The sequence below is a fragment of the Ailuropoda melanoleuca genome, chromosome 13, assembly GCF_002007445.2.
Source record: "Ailuropoda melanoleuca isolate Jingjing chromosome 13, ASM200744v2, whole genome shotgun sequence".
NCBI classification, from domain to species: domain Eukaryota; kingdom Metazoa; phylum Chordata; class Mammalia; order Carnivora; family Ursidae; genus Ailuropoda; species Ailuropoda melanoleuca.
In genome coordinates, this window is record NC_048230.1 from 10,140,277 (window position 1) to 10,149,808 (window position 9,532).

Sequence of the window (9,532 nt, forward strand, 5' to 3'; positions counted from 1 at the left end):
TGTATATTTAGGGTGAATTCTTAGAAATAGGATTACTAGGCCAAAAGTAAACACTTTTGAAGTTTTTAGATACCTAATAAGTTTTTATGTAGCGATTTAAAGTCATTTTTGTGATAATGTTCATTATGTATTTATCCATATAGGTACTTTTGTTTTAGATTCTGGGCTACTAGACTGTGTATACCTTTTAAGCAGCACAATTATATCTTAACAAATGTGTTCTGGTGATTATAAGCCATTGAATGACAAAATTCTTCTTAAGTAGTATTAGATTTTGTATGTGTGTATTTAATTAGATTTTAGCACCAAAGGTAGTGTCCAAAATAATGAAGGAAAAATCCCTGAGATCTGAAAAACAAAAGGTATATAAGGATAGATCACATTCTGACTATGGGATGACATAATATTTTTACATCACTAAGGAGGAGGGATTTCCTCCCAGCGGAATTGATGATTTGAAGTCACTGGAAACATGATGAATAGAGGGGAGCCAGTTTGCTGGTGCTAGAAGGCTGGTTAATTATACTGTAAATCATGCAAACACCGACATTTCAAACAAAAAGCTCTCCAGACATCATTTCCTTCTCACTAAAAGAACAGTTCCTTTAAAAATAGGCAGACTGGTAATTATCTTAAGCTGAAAATATACAAAATGTGGACATTAATGCCTAGAGATGCAGAGAAGCTTTACGGCTTTGAAGTCTGTAAGGCATTTTAAAAATGCTTTCTAAATATGATTTGATACTCTTGATTAAGCACTGTAGAAGTCAGGACAACCAACTCCCACCTCTATGGTCAGTATAATAACATTATTCTGGAGTTTTATTATTTATGTCTTTCTTTTGGGAGTCTTCCTTTATACAGAGTCTAGGATTCCCTAATAATTCTCTACCCCTTAGAAAGGTAAATGTTTCATTTGGAAACCTCTGCAGGATTTGAGCTTTCACAGATGAAGATCAAAGACAGAAATTAGTCCTCTGCTCCATTGCTGACTGATGTCAACAAATCCTCCCTTGTCCCCCCTCTTTTTTTCCACTATCAAAGGAAAAGAATTTCTCTGTGGTACAAATACTGGAATTTTACCACATTTGCTTTATCATTTCTACTTTGATGATTTTGTTAACATAGTGTCCACAAGGGTTCTCCACTGTAAATGTATTGTTTTTCTCTTTGTAATTAATAAGTACCTTGTGGGACATACATGGGACTCTAAATATCCTCGTATGTTTCTCATATGCAGGGAAGAGTTTCACGAAGAGCCTTCCAATTCGCAATAGGAGTCCTCACTGGGTCTCCTTAAATAGGGGATTAGCGAATCACCTCATGCCAAACCGCTATACCCAAAGAAAACTACATTTCATTTGTTACTGCTTTCACCTTGGCATCAATAAGGTGAAGGAATGCAGCCTTGCTTAAATAGTTCAGGTTTTGGAATCACACAGACTGGGTTCAAAATGCAGCATGGCTGCATACTACCTATGCAATTTCAGACGCAAGCTACTTAATGTCTTTGAGCTTCAGTTCCTTCTTTAGAAAAACAAGAATAATTACTAACCTCACAGGGTTGTCCTGATGCTTCGATGAGCTCTTCTAATAGAGAAAGGACCCAGAACTGTGTGCAGCCTACAATAGGCACCAATAAATGGCAGCTATTAAAAACTAATAATGTGGATATTATTTTGCTTTAGCTTTAAGCCCTGATGGAATTTCTGTTTTCAATGGAGACATTCTTCTATATTATACACCTATATTGTTGATCCAGCCTCAGGTCAGGGATGATTTAAAACCAGAAAAGCAGGGACGCCTGCGTGGCTCAGTCTGTGAAGCGTCTGCCTTTGGCCAGGTCATGATCACAAGGTCCTGGGGTCAGGCTCCCTGCTCCTTAGGGAGTCTGCTTCTCCCTTTGCCCCCCACCCCTCGCTCGTACTCTCTCTTTCTCTCTCGATCACTCTCTCTCTCTCTCTCTCAAATAAATAAATAAAATCTTAAAACCAGAAAAGCATATCCTTCTCTGTAAGTTTCCCTCTGGGGTCTATGGACCTAGGGTTTATGCCAACTCTTTACTTCAATGTGGACCATCTGTTTACAGGTTAGTAACATGATTCCAGAGCACTTTATTCCGACAAGACTGGAGTGCCACCATGAGGTCAGCTTTGGTCCTGGCTATTTACTTGAATTCTGTCCTGATTACAAGAATATTTGAGAGGTTACATTTACATTGCATTCTACTTACATTAAAGCCTGAAAAGTACACTCTGTTGACCCTTGATGGCAAAAAAAAAAAAATACAGAAAGTATAAAAATTTGGATTCTTTATAGTACTTAATTTGGATTTCCTTCCTTCCTTCCTTTTTTTTCTAGGCTTCGCACCCAGCATGGGGCTTGAACTCACAACCCTGAGATCAAGGAGTCCATGCTCTACTGACTGAGCCAGCCAGGCACCCGCTTGATTTGGATTTCTTTTTTTTCTTTTTCTTTTTTTTTTAAGATTTTATTTATTTATGCGGCAGAGATAGAGACAGCCAGCGAGAGAGGGAACACAAGCAGGGGGAGTGGGAGAGGAAGAAGCAGGCTCATAGCAGAGGAGCCTGATGTGGGGCTCGATCCCATAACGCCGGGATCACGCCCTGAGCCAAAGGCAGACGCTTAACCGCCGTGCCACCCAGGTGCCCCTTGATTTGGATTTCTAACCTACTATGGTACAGGTGAATCTTGGAATTTAAAATTCAAAATGTAGCTCCAGGGAAAGTGAGATTTCCCTTTGCAAAGAAATAATTCCCATTTCCAAATGACCATTAGAAACTCCACACAGGTGTCCCACAGAAATCTCAAACTCAGCCTTTTCCAAATTAAACTGATTATATGGTCCTTACACAAACCTAGCCCTCCAGTATTCTCCATCTCCACGAACAGAGCCGTCCTTACCCGGTTGCATAAGGTAGAGATGTGGGCATTATCTTAGGTTTCTCCTTCTCCCCATCTTCCTACATTCAATCACTAAGGGAGTCGTATCAATGTTACCACCTTATTGTCCCTTAGTTCTGCTCCTTTAACCTCTTCCCTTTTGCTGCCGCCTTATCCCCTCACTAGACTAACTACTGCAGTATTCTTCTGGTCTCTGACTTCAGACTTGCCTCCTTCCATGTTGCTACTAGACGGAGCTTGTAAAATTAAGGACTGTTTGTATCACTTGCTTAACATCCTTTAATGGCTCGGTGCCTACAAGATCAAGTCAAAACTCCTTCGTATCCTACAAGGGGTATGGAACCTAGTCCTTACCCACCATCCAACTCCATCTCTTGCTGCATTATTGCTTCCACCTTTTTTTAAATTAATACAAATGCATACAAATTATTTATTCATAGTAACGCCTTAATTAATAAAATTTATAACCTCATGTCAATAAGTAACTTATGTCATATATCTTCCCATCCAGAAATAGGGCAATTTAATATATTTTATATTGATGGCAAAAAGATTTATTGTTTGTTTTATTTTGGTCGCAACTATGAAATTTCTGTGAAGAATGTAAAGAATGAAAGGACTTCTAGGATAGCCCTACACTGAGGTTCACGGGATGAGGAATATTAAAAAGTGAGAGGCTGATCACTTTCTTCTGTTTGGCAACCACTTGAACTCTGCACTAAGCTTCTATTTTTTTATTCCAGTATAATTAACATACAGTGTTATATTAGTTTCAGGTGAACAATATAATGATTCAACAACTTTATTTTATTTTATTTTTTTAAAGATTTTATTTATTTATTTGACAGAGAGAGAGACAGCCAGCGAGAGAGGGAACACAAGCAGGGGGAGTGGGAGAGGAAGAAGCAGGCTCACAGCGGAGGAGCCCAACATGGGGCTCGATCCCATAACGCCGGGATCACACCCTGAGCCAAAGGCAGACGCCCAACGACTGAGCCACCCAGGCGCCCCTGATTCAACAACTTTATATGTTACTCAGTGCCCATCTTGATAGTGTACTCTTCTCCCCTTCACCTATTCACCTGTCCCCCCACTTACCACCCCACCCCCTCCCCCCGCCGGTAACCAACAGTTTGCTCTCTATTAAGAGTCTGTTTTTATCTAATTCCAGCTTTGTTGAACCACTAGTAGATCCGCAACACAACAGGCTTTTTTTATACCTCTTTATGTTTGTTGCTACTGTTCCCCTTACTTAAAATAGCTTTACGTGTCTTGTCTAATTTGTTGACATCTTATTTTTTACGGGTATCAAACTTTATCTCCCCTATAAACCTTTCCTAACTTTCCGGAAAGCCTATCCCATCCTGCCAACACAGAGTGCCTACTCCCTCACCTGCTATAACTTACACGACTGTACCTGGAGAGTCTTCTTGCTTTGTCTGAAAAGAGCTCTCTGTCCTTAGCGGACTTGGAGCTTCTCGACAGCAAGGACCATGTCCAATCTGTCTGTGTATCCCTAGGCCCTAGTCTACGCCTAGCACACTGAAAACAACAACCACAAATTTGGGGTAGCTTTGGTCCTGGTGCTATTGGCGGGGAATGGAGAAGAAAAAAAATATTTTCAAAAACATAATCTTAAGGCATGGAGTGATCACTCTGTTCATAAAAACAAGATATACCAACTAGCTCCCACTACAGTGCCGTCCAGACTTTGTGTTCTCACTTGCTACGGTTGAGAAACCATGTGTGTCTACCAGTCAGACCATACTGGTTTTTGGAGAAATTCCAGTTATACAAAACATGGTTCAATTTCCTTGCCACTTTTATTGACAATGGTTCTAAATTGCTTTGTTTTGTTTTTTTTTCCCAAGAGGAAATTGTCCCTTAATGAGTCACCTGGACATTGTCAAGATCAGAATTGATATAAGTCTGAGAGTTTCCATTTGACTTTATTTATTCAGCCCCAATTTATTACAATGCACCAAGCAAAAGACATAGGTCCTTTCCTAAATCCACAGGGTTGGCTGTTTCAGGGATCTTTGTCTATTTTATTTCACCTCATTAAACTCAACAAGATTTATTGGCCACTGACTATGAAACAGGCTCCATGCCAGGCAAACATAATATGAGAATAAGTGAGATACAGGCCCAATCCCCCCAAAAGCTTAAAGTCTGGTGTGGGACAGATGTGGAAGCATAATAACCATGCAACAGGAAAAGAGCTAAAATAGAGGTATTTACGAAGTGGCATGAGAACTCATGGAAAGAAGATAGACTATGTCAAGGAGGGGACATTCAGGGTAAGCTTCACAGAGGACAGGAGATACAAAACTGAGTTTTGGATAATACCAGGAGTTTGCCAGGGAGGAAAAGGAGAGAGGACATTCCAAAAAGAAAGAAAAAGATGGACAAAGGTTCTGAGTTAGAAGAAGCAAAGCCAAAATGAGATGATAAAATTACAGCTTAGAGAGGATAACTTGCCTGAGGTCACACAGCTGGTAAGTAAAAGCGGTGGGGGAAGAGTTGAACCCAAGCTGAAATTATTCGTGGGAGGGTGTCCTATTTCTTGAGAGTATGGAGACTCACTGTTCAGGGCCTGGCATACAAGTTACAGGAGCTCAGACTACATTTAGTAGACAATGGGGACTTATGAGAGGTTTTTAAGCAAAGAAACAACATGGTTGGGGTGCCTAGGTGGCTCAGGTCATGATCTCAGGGTCCTAGGATTGAGCCCCATATCAGGCTCCCTGCTCAGCAGGGAGTCTGCTTGTCCCTCTTCCTCTGCCCCTCCCCCTACTCATGCTCTCTCTCGCTCTCAAATTAATTAATTAAATCTTAAAAAAAAAGAAACAACATGTTCCCATTCGGACTTCAGAAAGATAATTCTAGCAGTGATATTTTTTCAAACATTAAAACTAAATTTATTCATTCACTTTTTTGAGCAGCACTATTATGAACATATATGTGCATGTATATATTTGAATAGCTGTTTGAGTACCTGGTTTCAATTACTTTAGGTATATATCTAGGGGTGGAATTTCTGGGTCATATGGTAATTCTATGTTTAACGCTTGGAGGAACCAACAAATTTTTTTCCACAGTGGCTGAATCATTTTTACCTTTTTAACACAAATACATATATATATATTTTTAAAGATTTTATTTATTTGACAGAGATAGAGACAGCCAGCGAGAGAGGGAACACAAGCAGGGGGAGTGGGAGAGGAAGAAGCAGGCTCATAGCGGAGGAGCCTGATGTGGGGCTCGATCCCATAACGCTGGGATCACGCCCTGAGCCGAAGGCAGACGCTTAACCGCTGTGCCACCCAGGCGCCCCCAAATACATATATTTTTAACACAGTGTATGAGAGTTCCTATTTCTCCATGTTCACTAATTTGGCAAATACATGCCGATTACTTTAAATGTTCAAAATGTAGTGTGGGGCTATAAAGAGGAAAGAAATGGAACTGATATTTTAAGACATAATGAGGCCAGATAGCATCTAGTTGATCAAATTATGATTGTGTAATCTAATTCATCATATTCTTCACAACTCATGATTTTAAAATTTTTTCTTGAAAATAGTTGACACACAATGTTACATTAGGTTCAGGTGTAAAACATAGTGATTCCACAAGTTTCTATGTTATCTATATATGCTGTGCTGACCACAAGTGTATCTGCCATCTGTCATCATACAACATTATTACAATATCATTGACTATATTCCCTATGCTGTACCTTTTATTCCCATGACTTATTCATTCCATGACTGGAAGCCTGTATTCCCCACCCCCCTTCATCCATTTTGCCCATCCCCCCACCCCAGCAATCATTCTTAACCCTGACTGCAATTAGAATCACTTGAGAAACTTTCAGAAATTATAGGCCTGCTACACTAAAACAATTAAACCAGAATTTCCAGGACCCAGTTTTCTTTTTCGTTCTTTCTTTTTTTTAAGTAGGCTCCAAGCCCAGCGTGAAGCCCAATGTGGGGCTTGAACTCATGACCCTGAGATCAAGAGTCAGACATTCAACTGAGGCACCCAGGGAATCCATCTTTTATTTTGTTTTTTTTTTTTAAGTTCCTCAGAGGATTCTAATGTGCAGTGAGGGTCAAAAACTACTCAACTAGAAGAATGGGCTGAAAGATGGAAAAGAACTAATATTTATTAAGCACGTACTATATATGAAAGTTTGTTCCAATGCTTTATTCAATAACCGTAATCTTTATATGTTAGGAAATGTATATATATGGGATCCTGACCCACTCCTACCATTTTGAGCCCTGTGTGGTGAACAATCATATTATTCCTAGCCTTCAAGGTAGATATTATAATCCTATAATCCCTATTTTACCAATGAGGAAATCGAGGTACAGACCAGTGAAATAACTTGCCTAAGATTATCACATTAATAGATACAACTGGATTCCCCCATAAATCTTTCTGATACTCCAAACTCATGCTCTTTCCACTATACACCATTGCCTATGAGCCTAGTTTGATTCTCTGAAGAATCCTGAAGTAAGTGTCATGATCCTCATTTTACAGATGAGGAAATGAGTTCTAAACAGGTTAATTTGAATAAGTCACAGCTATTAGGTGGAGGGGCTGGGAGGTTTTTAAACTCAGACTTGTTTAACACCAGCTACATGCTTATGATAGTAAAGTATATAGCACATATTCAACATTCAATACAATTCATTGCTCTGAAAGAATAAAGGCATGATGGATTATTAATATATTAATAAAAAGAATATTATTCTGTTTTTTAAAAGATTTATTTATTTATTTGAGAGAGAGAAAGAGAATGGGGGAGGGGCAGAGGGAGAGGGAGGGAGAGAGAGTCTTAAGCAGTCTCTGCTGAGTGCAGAGCCCAACACTGGGCTTCATCTTGTGACCATCGATCATGACCTGAGCAGAAACCATGAGTCAGAGGCTTAACCAACTGTGCCACCCAGGTGCCCCCAGAGTATTATTCTTAATAAGGAGAGCCATCCCTAGGGATTTTTCCTTCCTTCTTGGGTCTCAGGAGGCTAAACCTCTGTTGAACCACCAATTCCAGGGTACTTTTTTTTTTATTGGGGGAAAGTGGGACAAAGAATTCTGCCATAACCCTCTATCATATTTACCTGAAAAAACTAACTCTGGCTAAGTTCAACACTACAACGTTTTCACACCCTTATCTAAGCAGCTGAATTATGCTGATTGGCTTCTTTTTTTAATTCACTGTCTCCAACTCAAATGGGCATTCATTGCTCTGAGTTATGCATTTTCCTACTAAGTTCATTTTCGCACTCGAGAGGATATTATTTCACATCATTTCTTCCATTCTCAACCCTCCAGTGCTCCCTGACAAAATCTCATCCCACCCCCAGTCCACTAGTCTCCATCCTCTGTTGCACTAGTGATTTCCGTCTTTTCACTGGATCATTCCTTACAATTTACAAACATCCCCTGGCACCAATCTTTAAAACCATCAAAAACAAAAAGCAAAAACCTCTTTTGAACCCTCATCTGCTTCTAGTTATCACCCTACTTCTCTGTTTTCCTTCTCAGCTAAACTTTGCAAACAGTTGGCTTCATCACAGTCTCCGCCCTCCACCTTTATCAACTCAATCATCTCCATGCACCGTGCCACTTAAACTGATATTATCAGGGTCACTAGAGACCTCCTCAACCTCTCAACAGCCTTTGAAACAGCTTATCACTACCTTCCTCCTGAAAGTTTCTTCTGACTTTGGTGACACCATATTCCTTGTCTTCTATCAGTGGTTGCTTCTTCTCAAACTTTTGCTTTATAGGCATATAAATGCCTTTTGTTTTATAGGCAAGAGGGTTCCTTTTTCTCCACATCCTCACCAACACTTGTTTATTGTTTTGATTTAAGGCCATTCTGACAGGTATGAGGTGGTATCTCATTGTGGTTTGGATTTGCATTTCCCTGATGATGAGTGATGTTGAGCATCTTTTCATGTGTCTGTTGGCCACATGTGGATCATGCTTTTAACTGACTGAGCTACCCAGGCACCCCCACATGATCATGCTTTTAGATATGGGCTTGTCACCACTTACATAGGAATTGGATTCTGAAGTCAGATCATAAAGAGAAGAAACCTCATGAAGTAGAATCATTCTTGGAAATTCCTTTAATCACCTATAAAGTCTGGTAGTTGTGGTTTCATACATGTTGATTTTATACATGGTTGTGGCCATATTTATGTGCTGAACTGAAGGCCAACACTTCATTTCCTAATAAGCTCTAAGTCAATTCTTTTCCTCCCATGTTGAGATAAGTTGTTTTATGAAGCAACGGATGAAGTACTTGGGGCTTTCATGTAGGGGCTGTGTTTCATGAAAAATACTTATTCTTTAAGAGTGGACACAACTGGAACAGCAAGATTCTCCCACTATGAGAGGGAATCAGGGGCTGAATCCATCTGAGAATACAACAGATTTACATCCCCCATCTCGTGCTTACTCCACACTTGCTTTCCTTGAATGTAAAGGAATTACATACACTACTTAAAGTATTTCTTACACTCTTTGGTTGAATATATATAACTCAACTTTAGCATGTTAAACGCTTTTTATATAGCATTCC